General features: G+C 45.0%; 1 long non-coding RNA gene across 1 annotated transcript; it reads right to left on the reverse strand.

The window, feature by feature from the left end:
• Positions 1-7,385: 7,385 nt before the first annotated feature.
• Positions 7,386-21,617, reverse strand: LOC120980531. The gene is made up of 3 exons (XR_005774539.1): positions 21,572-21,617; positions 9,029-9,191; positions 7,386-8,146 (listed from the first exon to the last, which is right to left on the reverse strand). It is a non-coding gene; the product is annotated as an uncharacterized LOC120980531 (long non-coding RNA).
• Positions 21,618-24,728: the final 3,111 nt, after the last annotated feature.

Raw genomic sequence — 24,728 nt, forward strand, 5'->3', positions numbered from 1 at the left:
AACTAGCCGCTCCATTAAACCAGAGGTTAAACCCTTCCCAATCTAACAGTTAGCCACCATCCTGCGCATAGAGAATAACTTGTTCTAACCGGAATACCCCTTTAAGCTTGCAGAATTTGCTTCCGACAAGAGGCAGCGAGCCAGCCAGCACCTTCTTGCTATGCTATGTCTCCACTCCATAAAGATTCTGTGCATACGCCGGAATGAAGCGCGCGGAGCACAGAATCAAATCAGTATTATTATTTTTATCTAATATCCGGATGACTTCTTTGTTTTCCTCTCTCTATCGGAGAACATTTTCCAGGCTGGATAGGGCATTTTATTATGTATGAGTCTGGATATTAATGTGGGTAGATGTATAAAGTATCAGAAAACACACAATTACAATCAAATTAGAAAGCAGGGAGGGTTTTTTTAGTTCACGCTGAATGCATTATGTTCCTCTATAAGCCGGTTAGTGGATCCCGCTGTAGTTTAGATGGGAGCCCGTCCAGATTTGTGCTGTAGGCTCAGTCCTACTTCTCCAATTAAGTCCAGAATAACTTGTCTCCGTGGTCTTAGTTTTCTACTGTATGCACTGATTTCCGTCACATTGAAGGTTCCTTATTTTATGGCACTGATTAGAGATGAGCGAATCGAATCCCACGCCTCGAAGCCGAATTTCCTCGTGCTTCGTGTCAGTGAATCGATTTAACCTGAAATAGTATAAAAAATAAAATAATTCAAACTTACCTCCTCCATTTGCTCGCGACGGTCCGACAGCCTCCATCTTGCTTGAAGATCTCGGCCGAAATCCCCTGCGGCGCGAGCCGGCGTGATGACGTCATCTCGCGTCGTATAGGACTTCGGCCTAAATCTTCAAGCAAGATGGCGGCGGCCGGCCCGTCGCGAGCAAATAGAGGCGGTAAGTTTGATTTTTTATTGTTAATTTTACACTCAGATGCCGCGATCATGTATGAACGCGGCATCTGAGGAGTACAATGATGGAGGCGGCGCTGTCGCAGCTCCCTGTCATTGCACCTGCTACTTACAAAAAAATGCGCTTCGTGACAAAGTAATTTGTCACGAAGCAAAATCTTTTGTGAAATTTGGCGAATCAGCCGAATCGAATTTTTAAGAAATTCGCTCATCTCTAGCACTGATGCACAGAAATTGAAGATTCCATTATAGACTTATTTACAGGTGGAGTGTGCTGTAGTTCAACATACAGGGGCATACAAATGGAGAATGAGGATTTTATATCAAGGGAACTTTCTCCTTTTCAGAACCTTGCTTGCCAGCTTCCAACCCCCCCAACAATCACTCTTTACCACCCTCCCCACCCTGTCTGCACCCAGGGTGCACCTAACCTTTCTGCTGCCTAAGGCAAAAACTGAAACAGCGCCCCAACCCCCTAATGCCAATTTCTGAACCTAACCCCTTCCCTCCAGCCCCACTTTTAGGGTCCATTCACACATCCGTGTGTGTTTTGCGGATCCACGGATCTGCGGATCCACAAAACACGGACACCGGCAATGTGTGTTCCGCATTTTCCCACATCACCGGCACTATAATAGAATATCCCTAATCTTGTCCGCAATTGCGGACAAGATTAGGACATGTTCTATTTTTTTCTGGAACGGAATTGCGGACCTGGAAGTGCGGGTACGCTTTTTTCCGGATCCGGGCAGCACATCGTGCGGTCCCTCAGAAATGAATGGGTCGGCAATTCCATTCCGCAAAATGTGTGAATGGACCCTTAAAGACATACTTGGAAAACATTACATACAGAGCTATAAAACATACAGGGTAATACAGCGCCACGTACTGTGCCCACTGTGCTTCCCAATACCATACTGCAGAAACAGATAACCCCCTTCCACTGCCCCCCTTTTGCCCCTACCTGGTGCTGCCTGAGGCAATCGCCTCACCTCGTCTCATTGGTGGTTGTGTGAATGGACCCTAATTTGTATTTTACTCATGGTAAATCTCTGCTCATGCTATGCTTAGGAGTCCAGTGGGCGGTCCTACTCAGTGAGTGACAATGTTCCCTATATGGGCATGCATACAGAGACAGCTGTCAGTCACTGAGTAGGACCGCCCACTGGACTCCTAAGCATAGAATGAGCAAGAATATACTGCTCAGCTCTTTCTGCTGTACAACATGATGTCAGCAAATTGCACTGTATATTCAACATGATAGGTTACCTTTAGAGATGGGCGAATTTCATGTTATGAAATTCGTTCACACTTCGTTTGGTGGTAAAAGCAGAATTGCGTTATGGATTCTGATACCACTGACCATAACGCAATTCTATGACAGGATGCATAACGGAATACCTTTAGAGCTCATCTTACCTTCAAGCATTCATTCATGCAAAGTCTTCACACCCCTAATATTTGAGGGACCCTTAGCATTATAACAGTTAATAGTGGGCGTACGACACATGCGCTGGGCCAACAACGTATGTTTTAAAGTTCTCTCAGTAGATACAGTAATGGGCGATCTGAAAGCAAAAACAAATAACGAGCAAACTGCATTACACTTGCTACAAAGTACTTCACCTGACAGCACATCCATGTAAACATCGGTTAATGGTGCCGGGGTCTCGGGACAGTGCAGGGAAGTACATCTGTGCAATTTCACAGAGTCTCCAGATATGAGTTGAGTGGAATGTGAGAGAAAAGCTGGAATGGGCTTGGCAGATTACCAGTGGTTTTGTCACCCTATGGAAACAAGCAGCAGGGAGAAAAATAGATCCACCTGACAGGTTTGCGTTTCCTCGGCTGCCTGGAAGCTAGACCCTATAAACGTGCAAATGAGGGGTGACCCTACACGTTGCTGATTTAATGGTGTACTGGTTTATGCAATGTGGCAGTAATGTGGGAGGCAAACAAACCACTGGGTCTGACCTGTAAAAAAAAGTGTGGGACTTCCGCCACGTGAAGTACTCGGCATTCCAGCAAATGGAAGCAATTTATTTATTTATGTAAGTTAATAAATAAAATAAATAAATAAATAGAAGTGCATCTTTTTAAAAATAGTTTTAAAAAGGTAGGCTACTTTCACACTAGCGTTTTCAATTCCGCTATTGAGATCCATCACAGGATCTCAATAGCGGAAGGAAACGCTTCAGTTTTGTCCCCATTCGTTGTCAATGGGGACAAAACTGAACTGAACGAAACGGAGTGCACCAGAATGCATTCTGTTCCATTTGGTTGCGTCCCCATCACGGACAGAATAGCCGTAGATTAAAAAAACATGCATATAGTGCCCAAATTTGTGATATTTCTCGCTTTTTCAATACCCTCACATCTTATACAAAAGTAGGACGGATGGGAGCGGAGGAATGTGGGCTGCTGTAGATTTCAGGTTTTGTCGCATGGTCCTCCTGAAGATGGAGCAAAATTATTAAGAGGTATTAAGAGTTAAAAATAAAAAATAATCATTACTCATCGAACTTGTCTTGTTGCCCTATGAAAGCACCTTCAGTCTTTGCCCCTCTCCATTTTTATACCCGATTTGACACACAGGAAATGGCTGAGACCGTCTGAGATGGGTCACTGCCATGGCCACTAATTGGTCTAAACAATTTCACGTGTGTCAAACCGTGTGAGGAAGAGGAGAGGAACAGGGACTGTAGCAGCATTGAGTGAGGAAGTGGAAAGGAACCGGAACTGGAGCAGCATTGAGTGAGGAAGTGGAAAGGAACCGGAACTGGAGCAGCATTGAGTGAGGAAGTGGAAAGGAACAGGGACTGGAGCAGCATTGAGTGAGGAAGTGGAAAGGAACAGGGACTGGAGCAGCATTGAGTGAGGAAGTGGAAAGGAACAGGGACTGGAGCAGCATTGAGTGAGGAAGGTGAAAGGAACAGGAACTGGAGCAGCATTGAGTGAGGAAGGTGAAAGGAACAGGAACTGGAGCAGCATTGAGTGAGGAAGTGGAAAGGAACCGGAACTGGAGCAGCATTGAGTGAGGAAGTGGAAAGGAACAGGGACTGGAGCAGCATTGAGTGAGGAAGTGGAAAGGAACAGGGACTGGAGCAGCATTGAGTGAGGAAGTGGAAAGGAACAGGGACTGGAGCAGCATTGAGTGAGGAAGTGGAAAGGAACAGGGACTGGAGCAGCATTGAGTGAGGAAGGTGAAAGGAACAGGAACTGGAGCAGCATTGAGTGAGGAAGGTGAAAGGAACAGGAACTGGAGCAGCATTGAGTGAGGAAGTGGAAAGGAACCGGAACTGGAGCAGCATTGAGTGAGGAAGTGGAAAGGAACAGGGACTGGAGCAGCATTGAGTGAGGAAGTGGAAAGGAACAAGGACTGGAGCAGCATTGAGTGAGGAAGTGGAAAGGAACAGGAACTGGAGCAGGATTGAGTGAAGAAGTGGAAAGGAACAGGAACTGGAGCAGGATTGAGTGAGGAAGTGGAAAGGAACAGGGACTGGAGCAGCATTGAGTGAGGAAGTGGAAAGGAACAGGGACTGGAGCAGCATTGAGTGAGGAAGGTGAAAGGAACAGGAACTGGAGCAGCATTGAGTGAGGAAGGTGAAAGGAACAGGCACTGGAGCCGCATTGAGTGAGGAAGGTGAAAGGAACAGGAACTGGAGCAGCATTGAGTGAGGAAGGTGAAAGGAACAGGGACTGGAGCAGCATTGAGTGAGGAAGTGGAAAGGAACAGGGACTAGAGCAGCATTGAGTGAGGAAGATGAAAGGAACAGGAACTGGAGCAGCATTGAGTAAGGAAGTGGAAAGGAACAGGGACTGGAGCAGCATTGAGTGAGGAAGTGGAAAGGAACAGGAACTGGAGCAGGATTGAGTGAGGAATTGGAAAAAAACAGGGACTGGAGCAGCATTGAGTGAGGAAGTGGAAAGGAACAGGGACTGGAGCAGCATTGAGTGAGGAAGGTGAAAGGAACAGGAACTGGAGCCGCATTGAGTGAGGAAGGTTAAAGGAACAGGGACTGGAGCAGCAATGAGTGAGGAAGTGGAAAGGAACAGGGACTGGAGCAGCATTGAGTGAGGAAGTGGAAAGGAACCGGAACTGGAGCAGCATTGAGTGAGGAAGGTGAAAGGAACCGGAATTGGAGCAGCATTGAGTGAGGAAGTGGAAAGGAACCGGAACTGGAGCAGCATTGAGTGAGGAAGGTGAAAGGAACAGGAACTGGAGCCGCATTGAGTGAGGAAGGTGAAAGGAACAGGAACTGGAGCAGCATTGAGTGAGGAAGGTTAAAGGAACAGGGACTGGAGCAGCATTGAGTGAGGAAGTGGAAAGGAACAGGGACTGGAGCAGCATTGAGTGAGGAAGTGGAAAGGAACCGAGACTGGAGCAGCATTGAGTGAGGAAGGTGAAAGGAACAGGGACTGGAGCAGCAATGAGTGAGGAAGGTGAAAGGAACAGGCACTGGAGCCGCATTGAGTGAGGAAGTGGAAAGGAACAGGGACTGGAGCAGCATTGAGTGAGGAAGTGGAAAGGAACAGGGACTGGAGCAGCATTGATCGAGTAAGTAGAAAGGCCCTCAATAGAGCAGTCCTATCCTTGTCCATGATACGGACAAGAATATGACATGTTCTATTCTTTTTCGCGGGGCCCGCGGAACGGAAGTGCAGATGCGGTCAGCACACGGCGTTCTGTCCGAATCTTTAGCAGCCCTATTAAAGTAAACAGGTCCGCATCTGACCACAGTCCTTAGGGCTCAAGAACACTAACATATTTCTTTCCGTGTCTGTTCAATTTTTTTGCAGCCTGCATATGGAACCATTCACTTCAATGGAGATGCAAAAAAAAACGGAAATGACTCTATGTGCATTCGGTATGTCCGCATGGCCATTCTGCAAAAAACACGTCCTATTATTGTCCGCATTACGGGCAAGGATAGGACAAGGATAGGACAAGGATAGGACTGTCCCATTAGGTTCTCATTCAGGCTAGGGCTACACAGCGACATTTTGTCGCACCTATGTCGTGCCACAAAATCCAAGATCGCATCGCAGTCGCAGCATGTCGGATGTCGCAGTGCAACACCATAGACCATCATTATATATATTGTTGCGCGACACATGTTGCAGTGTAGTTGTGCCCTATGTGTCGTGCGACACATGTCGTCGTGTAGCCCTAGCCTTAGAGAAGGTATTATCCAGATAGGGTAACCATTTTTGCATGTATAAGAAAACCTGTTGGCTTTGCTGACAAATACTTTCTTCCTTCCTACATCTGCCTCATGTCTCTGTTATTCCTCTTAGAAATGTATAAATAAAATGACTAATGGATGTTACTAGAGATGTGGTGTGTGTATTTGAGAGGTCTGCTCTCTTAAAAATAAATAAATATATATATAATTTATCGCTCTCTCTTCTCTATTGACAAGGGAAATGGTAAAATGGTAACACCCAGTTTTTTTTCCTAGATTTCGAAAAAGGAATAACAGAGGGACACAGAATTGCTGGCAGCAGGTTCTCTTTAAGCAGAACATGATCAGAATAGGATTTTCTCAGCGTCTATACCACCTATTGGTTGGCTTTCTTTTAGGCCTCTTTCACACGACCCTTTTTTTCTTTTTCCGTTTACTGGCCGTTTTTTGCGTTCAATATACGGTCCGTATACGGAACCATTCATTTCAATGGCTCCGCAAAAAAAAACGGAATGTACTCCGTGTGCATTCCGTTTCCGTATTTCCGTTTTTCCGTTCCGTTAAAAGATAGAACATGTACTATTATTGCCCTCAAATCACGTTCCGTGGCTGCATTCAAGTCAATGGGTCCGCAAAAAAAAAAACGGAACACATACGGCAATGCATCCGTATGTCTTCCGTATCCGTTCCGTTTTTGCGGAACCATCCTTTGAAAATTTTATGCCCAGCCTAATTTATTCTATGAAATTACTGTATACTGTATATGCCATACGAAAAAAAAAAAAAACAGAAACGGAAACGCAACGGAAACAAAAAACGGAACAACGGATCCGTGAAAAACAGACCGCAAAATACTGAAGAAGCCATACGGTCGTGTGCAATAGGCCCTAGACAGGTTGCTACTCCAGAATTGAGGTGCGGTTTTGCCGCAGACTGGCGCATCCCAGGCCCCCTTTCCAGTGAAGCTCCACCCCCTTTCCGCTAAGCCCCACCCCTTGTTAAAGCATGTTGGGGGAAAAGTGTGGAAACCTTAGATGTGTCAAATTGCACTAATTTATGGCACTTTTTTTTTGGTGTAGACACATTAGTAAATCTAAGCAAAAGAATTTGACAATGCGTTTTTATCCATAAAATAAGAATTTTTATTTTATTTATTTATTTATTTTCATCCAAACACAGACCATGTGACTTACTATTTAACTATAAGCATCCACTATGGGAAATGTATACAAATCGCCTTCGCCATTACTGACTCTAGCCCTGGAATGTCGATGCGCTCTCTTTCACCGTCTTCATGTTTAACGCGTTTCGGAAAGACACCGATGAATAATCTTTGCTCTCAGTTATTCCCCATATAACTTGGGCCTCCCATTTCGCTGCTTGCTTCCATTAATGGCGGAAAGATCTGCGTGTCCCGTACTCACAGCCGTTCCCATCAAGCTCTGTAATTTCTCCTCATTACTCTCCCCAGACATCCATACATATATCTTAGACTCGCTGTCTAAGATCCATTGCTGCAGGGTGATATTCATTTAAAACCTGAGGAGTTAAAAGCTTGTCTGCAACTCCTTATAAGAAATGCGCTCCTGCCAGCGATGGCAGACTTGCTGTCTTTCCGAATGCTCTCTGCTGATAGAACGCAGTGGGGCTCAGAAGGAATCCGCATCTGACTGTGTAAACTAAGCATTCCCATTTAGCCAGGCTCAAATATCTCATCTGCATCCACATGAACGCATATTAGGCATTGAACGTTCCCGGCCCATTGTAGCAATGAATAGAGAGATTAGAAACCTGGAGATAATTTGCTAATGAATATCAATTTCACATTTTGGCATCTGCGACCTGCAATTCATTTGCTAATAAAATCAAAATTTGGCAAAATGTCTTTGGCACTGATCCTGGCCCGCAGGGAAATCCAGCGCAGTTCCAAATCAATAGCTTTCTTCCTCTGTCTGACCTGGGTATGGACAAGCATAGGCACGAGTGCTCCAGGGCCCCATCTGATATAGACCCGGTGAGGAATGATTAAAGAGTATTGATGGCTGCAATGGATAGAGAGGCTTAAAGGGCTATTCCTAGAAACCGATGGCATTTGCTACTGATGGAAATATCTATGTAATTACACTAGAACAAAGATAAAGGTAATAAGTCCTTGATGTGGTGGTGGGGTCACTAGTAAAAGGTGCGACCATATTACATATGGGACTAGAAGGGACCACACAGTTTAGGCAGGCTCTGGATGGATGGATAGATGATAGATAGATAGATATGAGGCATAGATAGATAGATAGATAGATAGATAGATAGATAGATAGATAGATAGATAGATAGATAGATAGATAGATAGATAGATAGATAGATAGATAATAGATAATAGAAAGATAATAGATAGATAGATAGATAGATAGATAGATAGATAGATAGATAGATAGATAGATAGATAGATAGATAGATAGATAGATAGATAGATAGATAGATAATAGATAATAGAAAGATAATAGATAGATAGATAGATAGATAGATAGATAGATAGATAGATAGATAGATAGATAGATGATAGATAATAGATAGATAGATAGATAGATAGATAGATAGATAGATAGATGATAGATAATAGATAGATAATAGATAGATAGATAGATAGATAGATAGATAGATAATAGATAGATAGATAGATAGATATGAGATAGATAGATAGATAGATAGATAGATAGATAGATAATAGATAGATAGATAGATAGATAGATAGATAGATAATAGATAGATGATAGATAGATAGATAGATAGATAGATATGAGATAGATAGATAGATAGATAGATAGATAGATAGATAGATAGATAGATAATAGATAGATATGAGATAGATAGATAGATAGATAGATAGATAGATAGATAGATAGATAGATACAGAATTATTACAGTACCAGTGGAACCACTCGGCCAGAATGATTTTCTTCTGCAGACAAGATTATCCCAGGCATTTGGTTTCAGCCTCGGGCCACATGCTGCCTGTAGTCTGGACACCTTTGCTGGAGGTTAGGAGACCACTTCTAGATAATGGCATGCAAGTGATCCCTATTAGCCCCTCTGCAAAATAAAGCACATAGGCATTATCTGTAGGTGTCCAATTAAAGCAGCTGTTAATGAATTCTGGCCAGGAACAGACTAGCAGATAAACAATACAGCCCTTAGTCATGGGTCAGAGGAGAAAATGACATTGCATGTTGAATATTGTGATGTCGGGTCAGGACCCCTCTGTAAAGAACCTCCATTTATCCAACTTAATAACCTAATTAGCTATATACCATTATACCCACCAGTGATAGCTTTAATGGCTGCTTAATGAAGACGCTCTTCACGCTGAACGCAGGGCACAAAACACTTGGGTTTACACCAGGGGACGGATTTTTCTTTTTTTTGTAAAGGTTGAATTTGATAGCATTTTCCATTAAGATAAAATACTGGGAAACATCTCCACTTGGGGCATTAGACATCCCATCTCAGAAGTTTGTCCTCCGGATACTGTAGGTCACTAGTATGAGATTGACAAGGGTCCAACTCCCGACGTCCCTGCCGATCAGCTGTGTGAAGAGGCCACAGCGCTCCATGAGCTCTTAGGCCTCCTCCATGTGATATCACGTTTATCGGTCAAGTGGCCTAGACACAGCTCAGTCCCATTCAGTTCCCACCAAGCCCAGCCACTATCCAAAGGAGAGGCCGTAACGTTCACTGAAGCTCTGGTGAGCACTGCGGCTTCCTCAAACAGCAGATTGGTGGGGGTCCGGCAGTTGGATCTTCATGCATCTCATATTGATGACCTATCCTGAGGTTAAGCCTTCAATATGAAAATCCCATAGAACCCCGTTAACTCTGATATCTGCCTCTGTCATCCAATCAGCCCACGTTGCGATAGAGAGGTGCCAATGGGTTGCCATGGCCTAACAGTAGCCTCAAGGTCAACCACCATACTGTACCTGTAAGTTTTACTACATCCGCATGGTGTGCTCTCCTACACTTTCGGGGCCCCGTTCTGGAGGTAGGAGTGGGTCTCAGAGATGAGACCCGCATTTATCTGACATTGATGGCATATTCTAGAGATATGCCATCAATGTACAAGATGAGCCAACTAGAGTTGCCACCCGGCCAGTATCTCACCGGCCACGCTGGAGTGCAGGTCATGTCCTGAGCTTCCAGTGAGCAGCGAGTGTGCACAGCAGCACGAGCAAATGGATGAGGTGAGTTAAGGATGAGGTAAGGGGGCATTACTATTATTGGGGGGCACTACTGGGAGAATTACTTTTACTGGGGGGCTCTAATGGGGCATTACTATTACTGGGGGGCACTAATGGGGGCATTAATATTACTGGGGGGCACTAATGGGGGCACTATAAATTCGGGGGGGGGGGGGGCGCTAATTGAGGAATTAATATTGGGGGGCACTAATGGGGGCATTATTAATTCTGGAGGGCACTAATGGGGGCATTACTATTACTGGGGGCACTAATGTGACACTATTAATTCTGGGGGTGCTAATGGGGGCATTATTATTTCTGGGGGGCGTTGATAGGGGCATTATTAATTCTGGGCAGCGATAATGGGGGCATTATTAATTCTGGGGGCGCTGATAGGGGCATTATTAATTCTGGGCGGCGCTAATGGGGGCATTATTAATTCTGGGGGGCACTGATGGAGGCATTACTATTACTGGGGGCACTAATGGGACACTATTAATTCTGGGGGTGCTAATGGGGGCATTATTATTTCTGGGGGGCGCTGATGGGGGCATTATTAATTTTGGGCAGCGCTAATGGGGGCATTATTAATTCTGGGGGGCACTGATGGAGGCATTACTATTACTGGGGGCACTAATGGGACGCTATTAATTCTGGGGGTGCTAATGGGGGCATTATTATTTCTGGGGGGCACTGATGGGGGCATTATTAATTTTGGGCAGCGCTAATGGGGGCATTATTAATTCTGGGGGGCACTGATGGAGGCATTACTATTACTGGGGGCACTAATGGGACGCTATTAATTCTGGGGGTGCTAATGGGGGCATTATTATTTCTGGGGGGCGCTGATGGGGGCATTATTAATTTTGGGCAGCGCTAATGGGGGCATTATTAATTCTGGGGGGCACTGATAGAGGCATTACTATTACTGGGGGCACTAACGGGGGCATTATTAATTCTGGTGGGTACCTATGGAGGCATTAATATTACTGGGGGGCACTAATGAGGGAACTATTAATACTGGGAGCTACATTATGACATAGCGACTTAACACCCTGTGTTAAGCCACGCCCCACAACCACACCCCATTTGGGGTGTGGCTTAACTTGGCCGTTATTTTTTGCTGGGAAAGGTAGCAACCCTAGAGCCAACCCCTTTATCGAGATCTGCCTAAAATCTCGTATGTGCCTGGACCTGGAAGATCCTTGGCCAGTGGCCTCGGTTGATGACATAGGATCCAGCAAGATGACTTTTTGAAGTCTAATCCTTTTGCTTTGGCCGCTACTTTCCTAAACTCAACATATTTTAGTAATAATTGCCAGATGATTGCTTTTATGGCCTGAGTTATCCTAGAGCTATGGACACCTCTTTAGTTATCTGTTCTGTTTCATGGGATTCCTCTGATTTTTGGCCTGCTCTGCTCTTCTGGAACCTCGCCGTCTCTGCGGACGTCTTCAGAGTTTATATCAGGGCAGCACTAGTGTTTTCTCCTTCTGTTGCTTTGCCAAGTAAGAATGGGATTAAATGCTCTCAAGTTCTCTCCACTATCACTTTACCCAAAACATCCATCGCGTGCACTGAGAGGCACAGTGACTCTGCATACTTATTTATTTTAAATGCCTGATTAAAAATTAATGGCAACAGGAAGTTAGGAGAGGGAGAGGACGGAGAGGAATAATGGAATCCAGGATCTACTCATTTCAGGCTGTGGAGAAGTGTTAACTGCTGGGATATAATATTTATAGAGTATTTTGGATTCTCGCTGAAAACAATCTTTGGGAATAGTTAAGCAGCTCATGAATGTAGAGGAAACTCGGTACAATGGAGGCTTTGTATCGTGTTGGGGGGGGGGGGGGGGGGAAATAGTATCACCGCAGTGGCACAGTGGTGGCCAATGGCCAGTGAGCAGGTAGCCTAAGATATTTCCTGCGGGGAGCAGGTGAGTATGAATTTTTTCATTAGGTGCCACATGTTTCAGGAGCTAGTTAAAAAGGACCATGATCCTGGAAAACCCTTTAAGATAAGGTACTATCACAGTATTATTATGGAATGGTACCACAGCAGTGGTGGCCAGCCAGTGATTGGCTGAGCAGGTAGCCTAAGATATTTCCTGCGGGGAGCAGGTGAGTATGATTTTTTTTTTATTAGGTGCCACACGTTTCGGGAGCTAGTTAAACAGGACCATAATCCTGGAAAACCCCTTTAAAGTAAGGTATTACGATATTATTATGGAATGGTACCACTGTAGTCAGGCAGCCTAACTGGCAGCCTAAGGCATTTCTTGTGTGTTGAACCCAGCAAAAGCGGGGGATCGTCGACGTGAGTAATGATTATTTTTTCCGACCCCCCTTATAAATAAAAAAAATTCTCCTGAAAAAACCCTTTCACTGTATGAGAGGATGCGGGAGTGGAATCAACAATCACAGCAACGATCATTCATACAAACTACTCATGATAGTTGAAAGTAAACGAGCTCCGATCAGTTTGCTGTATGGTCGACTGGTGATCGTTTTAGATAGTTTATCTGCCCACATAAAAGGACCTTTATGACTGAGCTCCTAAAAGTAAACCCAGGCATGGCACCATTGACCACTCCACCCCCCTGCTCAGTATGTTGCTGCATACACTTCAGTACACGTCCTTCAGTGTAGTTAGCAAGGCATCTGCTATCAACAGAAAACAAAGTTATCATCTCTGCAACCTCTAGCGTTGGCTGGTGGTGATAATTTTCAGTAGAGGTGATCTTACAAAGCCATGTGTCCCGATAGACAGCTGCGAAATCCTGAGCTGCTGATCATCTCTTCCAAGCCTGGAACAGACCACCCTTATCAAGCTATGAGTCCCCTTTGAAGACCTCACTATCTTCTCCGGCTATTCCAGAAGGCCATCCCTTCTTCATGAAGGTGCCTTGCTAGTTGTTCTTCAAGATAATAGTGAACTCTTTGCTCTCACATCAGCGATTTGCATGCTAAATTGTCTTATCTATGCCATCCACAGGGCGTATGACCGAAAACCCGAGGCCACTGTCATTTGTAAAATTTCAGGGCCGACAAGAACAGATCTAGAGTTGCAAAGCATGCTGGCACTTGGCTTTCAACAACAGCTGGAGAGCTGCAGGTTGTCTTCCCTTGGTCTACAGTCTGTATATACTTTAGGATGATTGACACATGAAGTCAGTAGGTCTTGTCTGCTGTCACACCATCTCCAGACAGGTGCCAAATGGACTCAGCTCCTGTGCTGTAAGCAGCCATCACTACAGAAGCCCCTTGTACATTCTGATAGCTTATCTCCTCTTATCTTTCCAAAACAACTACTGCTCCAGCAAGACAGGACAGCGAGTTTAAAAGGACACCAACACACGAAGACATGCTGTACTGAAAACTACATTTCAAGGACCTCTATTGAAAAGTACTTGGATCACATAGAGATCTGCATTGTAAAGTTTTACATACCTGCTGAGATATTTCCACCCACTGGTAGATGTGATTTCACATCCAGTGGCATAACTAGAAATGACTGGGCCCCACAGCAAATATGTGATTGGGCCCCCCCACCTCAGCCAATTCTTCGCCACCCTCTCCTGGCACATCAATTGCTACTATGTGGAAAGAACTAGTCACTTTGTATTTGGAGCCATAGACACCCCAGACAGGGCCACACTAACCATAGGTCAAATGGTGCAATTGCACCAGAGCAACCAGCGGCAGATCACATAACTCATGCGTCCCAATCATCTCAGATCCAGCAGGACAATTGGGAGGCTGCTGCTTGTCCTGATTCCAACTGTATCTGCGCCCTGAGGATACAGATGCAGTTGAATATGGTGGTGAAACAGAGAGCCATCGACCCTTTCAACACCATTCATTGGCCTATGCTCTCCCTAGCAGTCAGGAGCAATGCAGTGACATCATCACACTTGCTGAGCTGAGCAGGGGAGAGCACAGGCCGGGGAATGATGTGCTCCATTCTTTGGAGGGAAACAGGGCTAGGTGAGTACTACTTTTTATTTAATTAAAACTACAAGGCAGCATTATTGTGAGGGGGCAACTCTATTTTTAGGTGGGCTACTAAGGAGGCATCACTATTGTGAGGGTCGCTAAGGGGGCATCACTATTGTAAGGGGGCACAAAAGAGGCAGCACTATTGTTAGGGGAGCATTAAGGGGTTATTTCCTGTGAGGGGGGCACATAGGAGGTCATAACAAATATAAGGGGGGACTAAGGGGGCATAATTACAGTGTGAGGGCTCTAAGATGGTATTCTACTGTGTGGGGGCACTAACGGGGCATAACATGGGCTAGTAGAGTATGCATTTTGGAGACATTGAAGGAGGACCATATTGTGTTGGGGCACATAAGGGACCATCATATTGTGTTGAGGGCACATAAAAGGGCATTCATTATATTGTGATGGGAGCACATAAGCGGCATCATATTGTTTTGGGGGCACATAAGTGGGCATTATTTGGTGTTGGGGCACATAAGGGGGTATTATTCTGAGTTGGGGACACATACGGCAACATTTTACTCTATTGCAGGAACATGAGGAGTCACCATATGGTGTTGGGTGCACATGAAAGGGCATTATTCTGTTTTGGGAGCACATAAGAGGGCATCTTATAATGATGGGTGCACAGAAGGGGCATAACAATGTGTTGGATGCACAAAATGGGGTATTATGCTATGTTGGGGGCAAATAAAGGAAACCATATTGAATTTGAGACACATAAATTGTTGTGTTAGAGACACAAAAGGGTCCATTATTTTGTATTGGGGCACACAAGATGAAAAAATACTGCGTTGTGGGCTTTTAAGGGGCCGCCATATTGTGTTGGGGGCACATAATTGGCCATTATTCTGTGTTTGAGCACATAAGGGGGATAATATTGTTTTGGAGGCACATAAGGGGGCACTAATTTGTGTTGGAGCACATAAGGGGAAATGATACTCCGTTGTGGGCACATAATGGGCTGCCATATTGTGTTGGGGCCACATAATGGGGAATTATTCTATGCAGGCCATTATATTTTGTTGAGGACACATAACGGAACATAATATTGTGTGAGGGGCATGTAGGGGCACTTTACAGTGTGTGGGGGCGCATAGTGGTGTGATGGAGGCACAGCTTAGCAGTATGATGAGGAGGAGCTTAGCAGTGCAATATATGGTAGTGCTGGGTGGGCGACTACTCCCCACGTTCCAGGCCGGGTTTTGTCAGGCATAAAAACCATCCAGCACTGTCAGGTGGAGAGGATTACCTCCGTCTGACAGTGGAGCTCAGGAGGTCTGTGTGTTGGGATCTGAGGCCTGTGCTGGGCTGGAGAGCGGAGACCCGTGTGTCAGGGGAACAGGTTGTCTAAAGCCTGTGTTTGAGCTTTCTGAGGCAGAACTGCCACCAAAGTGACTTTTGTTTTATTAACTTGCCATTGGGTGTGAAGTAACACCGACACTGCAAAAGTGACGTTTTGTTTTTGGCATCAAGTGTGAATAAACACTGAAGTTTGAATTAGGAACTTGTATTTTGCCTCTGTACTGCGCCCGCTTATCCTAACTACCAGAGCGAATCCCCACTATATATATATATTATCACAGCATGATATGGCATTTTAATATGGGCTGAAATTCTGTCAAAAATTGCAAGCAGAGGACTATTATATCACTCGTTGACCAGGATCCCATTTTTTATGTAAAACTGGCCTTGTTATGATGAACTTCCAAAATTAATCATTCAAGGACCAAAAATATGAATTTGCCTTTAGCTTGATGCTAAAACCTTTATAAGAGATGTAAACTATTCATTATGTATAGGTAGTAACCGATCGTACAGAACCTTGATTTACTGGATTTGTGTGCTGGTTTCACCTCTACTGGAAGGACATTCCACAAATACACCTCCGGTTTAGTAAGATAATACCTCCTTCCGTTTCCTGGAGCACACTATCCGCCTTTTTTAGCATGACATCTTTTATCATGTATCCTCCTCCAAAGTGTGCTTAGAGTAAGCCCTTATACACAAGTGTATATCTGTATACCACACTGGTGATGATACATAGTATAAGGCTGCCGAAAAACTCATGATATTAAAAAAACAAACAGTATTTAAATGTATTACATATGTGTGGCGGGAAGGTTTTCAGTTTGTAGGCAATTTTTTTATAATAATTTAGGAGAGCAGCTGGCGAGATGATCATCACAAGTCCAGCTTTTTCTTACCTAGAGGCCACTACTGGGGAAATGTAGTATTGCATGGTGGCCATTCAAATGAATGATCAACCATGTAAAACATGGTTCACCAGAGGAGCTCTCCATTTTTGGTTCATAGAGTGGACCTTCACAGGGTTGGACTGGCCCAGCAGAGTACCAGAGGATCCTACTGTGGGCCCAGGCTCTGATATCATAACTGGCCCAATAGATCCAGGAGAAAAAAAACCACATTAGGCTACCTTTGGAGCCAATCACCTCCACCTAGGGTCTATTTCTGTGATTTAAAAAGATTAAACGCTATTGATTAAATAGAGGTTGACCCTCGAGAATCAATTTCTCTGGTGGACCTCAGGAACCTCAGTGTGACACTGGACCTTTATATGCCTTTGTGACACAACCCCTTTTAGACTTTTTCTCCCTTCAGAGCCTTATCTTACCATTTCTGCCTTCTAAAATTAGGGATTACATTAGGGTCACAGAGGAAAGCCAGGGCTGCTATAAGAACCACAAAACCTGGTCAGATATTAGGTATCACTGGACTTAGTGCAAGGTCTTAGACGTTGTCATTACGTCATGTCTGTCCTATTTCAGGATGATTCCACCAGTGTTGGACAGGGGAGACTTGGTAGTCTTGGTAATCTCCCCTGTCCAACACTGACCAGTGTTTGACAGGGGAGACTTGGAAGTATTCTCTGAATCTCTGGGCCCAACCACTATATTATCAATAAATTCTAATTTAAGTCTAAATTGAATCAAAAGTCTAATTGAATCAAATAAATAAACCACAGTGGCAAGTGACTAGCTACAAAGGAGGCTAAATGTTTTTTTTCTCCCCAACCTTTGGGACCCATTATGGTTTTAGAGCCTGGGTCCACTGGATGATCCTCTTGTACTCTGTTGGGCCAGTACAACCCTAGGTACCATGAATGCCTACTACTCACCCTTGTCTGTGTATCAACCATTCAAACTAGGCTAGATGTAATGCGTGGTTGATTAACTAACTGGTGCCAATGTAAAGTTATGCAACATCATGATGTCACGTGATGTTCATTTCTATCAGGGTTTTCAAGACCCTACCCTACAGCTACCGCGAGCCCCTAATAGGGTAGAAAGGCAAGGTGTAACTTGTAGCTTCTGGGCCCTAAATCTGTAACAGGGCCCTCTCCTCCTTCCTGCCAAATATACTACTGGTGTCTTCTTATGTGGTAGAGGGCCTTGGGGCCTCTTGGGCACCAGAGCCTGAATGCAACAGCTACCTCTGCACCCCTTATAATTACTCCTCTGAGGGAAACCCACATATACCTGGATTCAGTCCTGCTTAAAGGAGTGGTGTTTCCCATTTCATTCTTATGCACATACCGTATATGCAATTGGTGCGTATTACGTGTGGAATTTCCACCCGGATTTTCATGCTAGAAATTTGCAGCGTAATACAGTACCAGCAAACTGAATAAAAGTTGCAAATCTCTGGCTTTTAAAATCCGCAGTTTTTCATGGTGTTTTCACCTGCATGTACAGGTACCCTATAGGGTGTTGCACATGGACGTTTTTGCCGATGTAATTTTGTCCCAGACATGCAGTTTCTGCCGATTAGCTGTTTGAGAAGGCATCGGCACTCCTGTGAGCACCGCGGCCTTCTTTCAGCTTTCCCTAGGTCAGTGATGACACGTTCATCTGTCACATGGCCTAGGCGCAGCTTAGCCCCATAGAAGTGAAAGGGCTGAGCATGATACCAAGCAAAGCCACTATACAATGTACAGTGCTATGCTTGGTAAGCTTCAAGAAGTGCAGCTTCTCAAACAGCTGATCTTGGGGGGCCCGGGTGTCAGACTCCCACCGATCAGATACTGATGACCAGGGCCGGTGCAAGGATTTTTGCCAACACAAGCTACATTTTTGCGCCCCCCCCCCCTCCCCGCAGCTCATCTGGCCCTGGTCCCATCTGCAGCAGCTGGCTTCTCCTCTGTGTGGTCCTGGTATCTTCGCTCTGATTCAGACAATCGCTGGTTTGAAGACCGTATTTTTTGCCCTATAAGATGCACAGGCCCATAAGACGCACCTAGGTTTTAGAGGAGGATAATAAGAAAAAAATATTATTCCATTAGTCCTCAGGTCAGACCAGCAATCAGACCCCCAATGTTAATCAGACCTCTGATCAGACCCCCAATACCTCAGAGCCGCCCCCCATGTCAGCCATCATGCCCCCATTGTCAGCCATCAGCCACCCATGTCAGATTTCTCTCCCTCCATGTCAAATCACCTATGTCACATCAGCCCTCCATGTCACATTTCTCCCTCTCCATGTCACATCACCCCCTACTTTTTACATCACCCCTATTGTGTCACATTTCTTACCCCCCATGGCACATAACCCCCCCATGTCACATTTTTCCCCCTCCATGGCACATCATCCCCTCCTTTTCACATCACCCTCATGACCCCCTATTGTGTCACATTTCTTCCCCCCCCCATGGCACATCCCCCCCATGGCACATTTCTCCCCCTCCATGGCACATCATCCCCTCCTTTTTACATGACCCCCTATTGTGTCACATTTCTCCCCCTCCCCCCATGGCACATTTCTCCCCCTCCATGGCACTGGCACAGACTACAGACAATCCCCCCCCCCAATTAATGTTGTGTAAGTAAGTTACAGTAATAAACATTATGCGCTCTGCGTGCGCTCATCAACCAACCAGTCGGCAGTCTGGATATGTGTGAGTCACAGCATGAGTCACCAGCTCCCTCCAGTCCCAGCTGCTGCTGCCCGCTGCCACATGCCGCGCCGCTACTCGCCACACCAGTCACACCCCCTGCTGACCCCGTGACCATGTTGCCGTGCTCACTTGCTGCTCTGTGACTGAGAGCTGACGCTGGGGCCGCACGGCACAAACGCACGCAGGCTGGGGAGGGCGCCCGGCGGCGCTGCGGCGCAAGAACTAATCGGAGTACTCGAAAGTGATTTGTTAAAAAAAAAAAAAGAAAAAAAGGATAATTTTTCCGCCCACCCCTTCTCTGCGTCGGTTGCGCCCTAAGGCAGCCGCTTGGTCTGCCTTATGGTAGCGCCGGGCCTGAGGATAGGTCATCAGTATAAAAATCTCAGAAAACCCCTTTAATAATATTCATAGCAACTATGACTATAGTTAAAGGGGTTCTGCAGTTTGTTTAAACTGATGATCTATCCTCTGGATAGATCATCAGCATCTGATCGGCGAGGGTCCGACACCCGGGACCCTTGCCGATCAGCTGTTTGAGAAGACAGCGGCGCTCCAGGAGCGCTGCGGTCTTCTCACTGTTTACCGCTGGCCCAGTGACGTCACGACTAGTATCAACTGGCCTGGGCGGGGCTAAGTTGCCTTCTCAAACAGCTGAGGATAGATCATCAGTTTAAACAAACTGCAGAACCCCTTTAAGAGAAGACAGCGGCGCTCCAGGAGCGCTGCGGTCTTCTCACTGTTTACCGCTGGCCCAGTGACGTCACGACTAGTATCAACTGGCCTGGGCGGGGCTAAGTTGCCTTCTCAAACAGCAGAGGATAGATCATCATTTTAAACAAACTGCAGAACCTCTTTAAGTCAGTAATTAAACTTATCATATGACCAAACAGAAAAAAAAAAAATAATTCCCGGCAGCCGAAGAACTCAAAGTGATTTTGAAAAACAGAACCAAAAATAAATAAATATATATATACTGTAACTTTATACTGTAACTTTTTGCCGAGTCACATTTGAGAGGGAGGAAAGAAAAAAAGTTTTTTTTTTCAAATATTTGATACGTTATGAGTCAGCTGTCTGGTCTTCCAGCTGCCTTATCTGCTCCTGACCTTGTATGAGCCAGAATTAGCTCTTAATTGGCCCTGTTTGTGAACAACTAGCAACAACAGAACTTTTTATCTACAGAAGATTCCAAACAAGAGGATTTTCTATTCTGGTCCTGATTGTGTGTTTTAGAGCATAGTCTAGAGATGACGTTTTTTCTTCATATTGACCTTTGATCAACATAAAAAAAAAATCTAAGACAAAGGTTCTAGTGATCTCCTACACTTAAAGAGGACCTGTCGCCACTCATGACATGTCCGTTTTATTAACTAATTGCATTTTTCCTTTAATAACAATTCTGGAGCATCTATTTTTAAGACTCTATGATGTGCAGTGCCTTTATTATTCCTGCTAGAAGTTATGAATGAATTACTAGCAGTTTACAATGAAGGTCCAGCTGGGTGTTACCCTACATAGTCTGACTCTATCCAACCAGTGTTGCCAGTGTCAGACAACTACAAAAACTCTTTTTATAAATCTTGAATTGGGGTATGGGTTACATGATGACTGCATCCTCCTGCAGCCTACAGGGAAATCAATGATACGCTCAACAAAGTTAGGGTGCTGACACACGTTCAAGCTTTTTGATGCAATTTTTGAAGCTAGAATCAGGTGTGGATCATAACAGGAGAAAAAGTATTAGGGCAAATACTACTTCTCCCCTTTTTTAATCCACACTTCGTTTTGGCTTCAAAAACGACATAAAATTAAGCATCCTTAAAGTAGTTTTCCAGGAGTTTTATACTGGTGACCTATGTTCTGGATAGGTCATCAGTATCTGATCGATGGGGGTCTGATACCCGGGTCCTCCACCGATCAGCTGTTTGAGAAGGCACCAACACTCGCAGTAGCTCCGCAGTCTTCTCCCTGCTCACCAAGCACAGCGCCATACATTGTATAGCGGTTGTGCTTGGTATCTCAGTCCAGCCCCATTCACTTCAGTGGGGCCGACCTGTGCCTAGGCCACGTGACCGATGAATGTGACATTACATGGCCTAGGAAAATCTAGAGAAGGCTGTGGGGCAACTGCGAGCGTCGCAGCCTTCTCAAACAGCTGATCGGTGGGCAGGAGTGCACCTATCCTTTCTGCTGCCTGAGGCAAAAATTAAAACAGCGCCCCCCGCCCCCCCCATACCAAATTCTTAACCTAACCCCTTCCCTCCTAACATTACATATATCACTACAGAACATACAAGGTAATACAGCGCCCCATACCTCTTACATCCAGTGACATCTCCTCTGATGTAGATATTCTCTTTCCTTATCTTCTCCATTCAGACCAGACCACCATGATGATTTTTCAGCCATCTCTCATCTCTGCAGTTTGACCAAAAAAAAAATCTTATTTTCCTACTTTTCTATCATCCTCCTACAATCTGGACAAATCATCCTATTACCCCCAATACTGTGCGCCTGTGCTCTCCAATACTATACTGCAGAAACAGATAAAACCCCTGAAAATACTAGTACCATGCAGATAGTGCCCTTCAATATTTATTGGCACACAGTGCCCTAAAATAACTGCGCCCAGCAAATAGTGTCCCTGACACCAATAGTAACATAGTACATAGTAACATAGTAACATAGTACATAAGGCCGAAAAAAGACATTTGTCCATCCAGTTCGGCCTGTCATCCTACAAGTTGATCCAGAGGAAGGCAAAAAAAACCCGGAAGTGTAAACATAATGTCCCCCAAAAATTATTTTGCTAAGCTGATACTGTGGCAGGGTGCCCCCCACAGTAATAGTGCTCCCCAAAGTCCCACCAATAGGAATAGAAATAGAAATAGTGCTCCTACAGTGCCCCCAAGATGTCCCTACTGTGTCCCAGAAGTAATAATGCCCCCATAGTGCCCATACTAGTAATCATGTTCCCCATAGTCCCCCAGTAGTAATAAAGACCACCACAATGCCCCCCAGTAGTAATAATTCTCATTATAATGTGACAGTAGAGAAATGTCCCTTTAAAATGAGAACCAGAACCAAAAAATGCCCCCTTATAATGTGTGCCAGTGCAAAAAATCCCCCCTTTTAATGCCCCCAGTTTATCTAATGTCCCCATAGTGCCCCTATAATGTATGCCAGTATAAAATACCCCTATGTAATGCCCCCAAGTCAATGCCCCCATAGTGCTCCTCTCCCCCATTCCCCATAGTGCCCCATAATGTACCAGTATAAAATGCCCCTATATAGTGCCCCAGTAGATGCCCTCAGTGTCCCCCATAATTTGCCAGTATAAAATACCCCTTCTTAGTGCCCCCATAGTGATCCTCTTCCCCCCTTCCCCATAGTACCCCCCATAATGTGTCCCAGTATAAAATTCCCCTATACAGAGCCCCCCATATAAAATACCCCTTCTCTGTCCCCTCAGTAGATGCCCCCAATAGTGTTCTTTTCCCCCTTCCCCATAGTGCCACCATATAAAAAACCCTTCTTTGTGCCCTCAGTAGATGTCCCCCAATAATGTGCCAGTAAAAAGTGCCCCCACAGATGCCCCTATAGCGCTCCTCTCCTGCATTGTGTGCTGCTTTCAGCGATGCGATGCAGGCCTCTTCCGTCCTGTGTCCCGCTCTATATGGCTCTGGCGGCACGATGAAGTCATTGCGCCTCCTGCACCGGCCTCTGATAGGCTGCAGGCCTGGTGCCTGTAGCCTATCAGAGGAACGGGGAAGGGAGACTCCTCTCCCCTGCCCCACAGCACAGCCATCTGTATCGTTGTGCTGAGGACGGCACTGCCCTGCCACCGCCCCCCACTTGTCACCAGGGCTGTGCAGCCTGAGGCGATCGGCTCACCTCTTCTAATTGGCGGTGGGCGTCCCAGGTGTCAGACCCCCATCGATCAGATACTGATGACCTGTCCTGAGGATAGGCCATCAGTGTAAAACATTAAAACTGTCAATCACTGATAGGACCGCCTACTTAACTTCAAAGGCCAGAATGAGCAGAAATAAAAAAAATTGAATAAATAACCAATTACTGGATCTTTTCCCATAAAACTGTATATCAATCTGCTCAGCTCCTCCTGCTCTACAACATGCGGCTTGCAGATTGCACTGCATTTCATGCTGACCGGTTCCCTTAAACTGGTTAACAAAATATAAGCGATACCGTGGGAACGCATATGGGCATACCGGAAGTGAAGGTCGAAGTGGAACGCTAATATGCTCCACTCCCTTCATCCACTGTATAGGTGGAGCGCATATGCGTTCCACTTTAAGATTTGTAGGGTCAAATCTGAGGTTTCCGTGTGGGGACCTAAATTGGATATCTAAACTTTTTTGGGGGAAGGACGCTACGTGGAGGGGGGAACTAAGATCGGCTAGGGAGCCATATAAAAGTATATATTGTATATGAATGGCGTGTATAGCATATACTAGTAAAGTATGTATACATAAAATGAATGTTACGGAAAAAAATGCTCTAGGGACCCGTTTGTGGAGAATGGGGTTAATATTAGCGACCATGGTGTAAAAACATTCTTAAATGGTGCAAATATTCAAAAAGGGTCCAAAAACAGAGCCCGGAAACTATAGGCCGGTAAGTTTAACATCTGTTGTGGGTAAACTGTTTGAAGGTTTTCTGAGAGATGCTATATTAGAGCATCTCAACGGAAATAAGCAAATAACGCCATATCAGCATGGCTTCATGAGGGATCGGTCATGCCAAACTAATTTAATCAGTTTCTATGAGGAGGTAAGTTCTAGACTTGACAGCGGCGAATCAATGGATGTCGTATATCTGGACTTCTCCAAAGCATTTGACACTGTACCACATGAAAGGTTAGTATATAAAATGAGAATGCTCGGACTGGGAGAAAACGTCTGTAAGTGGGTAAGTAACTGGCTGAGTGATAGAAAACAGAGGGTGGTTATTAACGGTACACACTCAGATTGGGTCACTGTCACTAGTGGAGTACCTCAGGGGTCAGTATTGGGCCCTATTCTCTTCAATATATTTATTAATGATCTTGTAGAAGGCTTGCATAGTAAAGTGTCAATTTTCGCAGATGACACTAAACTGTGTAAAGTAATTTACACTGAAGAGGACAATATACTACTACAGAGGGATCTGGATAGATTGGAGGCTTGGGCAGATAAGTGGCAGATGAGGTTTAACACTGACAAATGTAAGGTTATGCACATGGGAAGGAATAATGCAAGTCACCTGTACTTACTAAATGGTAAAACACTGGGTAACACTGACATGGAAAAGGATCTAGGAATTATAATAAACAGCAAACTAAGCAGTAAAAACCAGTGTCAGGCAGCTGCTGCCAAGGCCAATAAGATAATGGGTTGCATCAAAAGGGGCACAGATGCCCGTGATGAGAACATAGTCCTACCACTTTACAAATCACGAGTCAGACCACACA

This window comes from Bufo bufo, chromosome 10 (assembly GCF_905171765.1).
Source record: "Bufo bufo chromosome 10, aBufBuf1.1, whole genome shotgun sequence".
NCBI classification, from domain to species: Eukaryota; Metazoa; Chordata; class Amphibia; order Anura; family Bufonidae; genus Bufo; species Bufo bufo.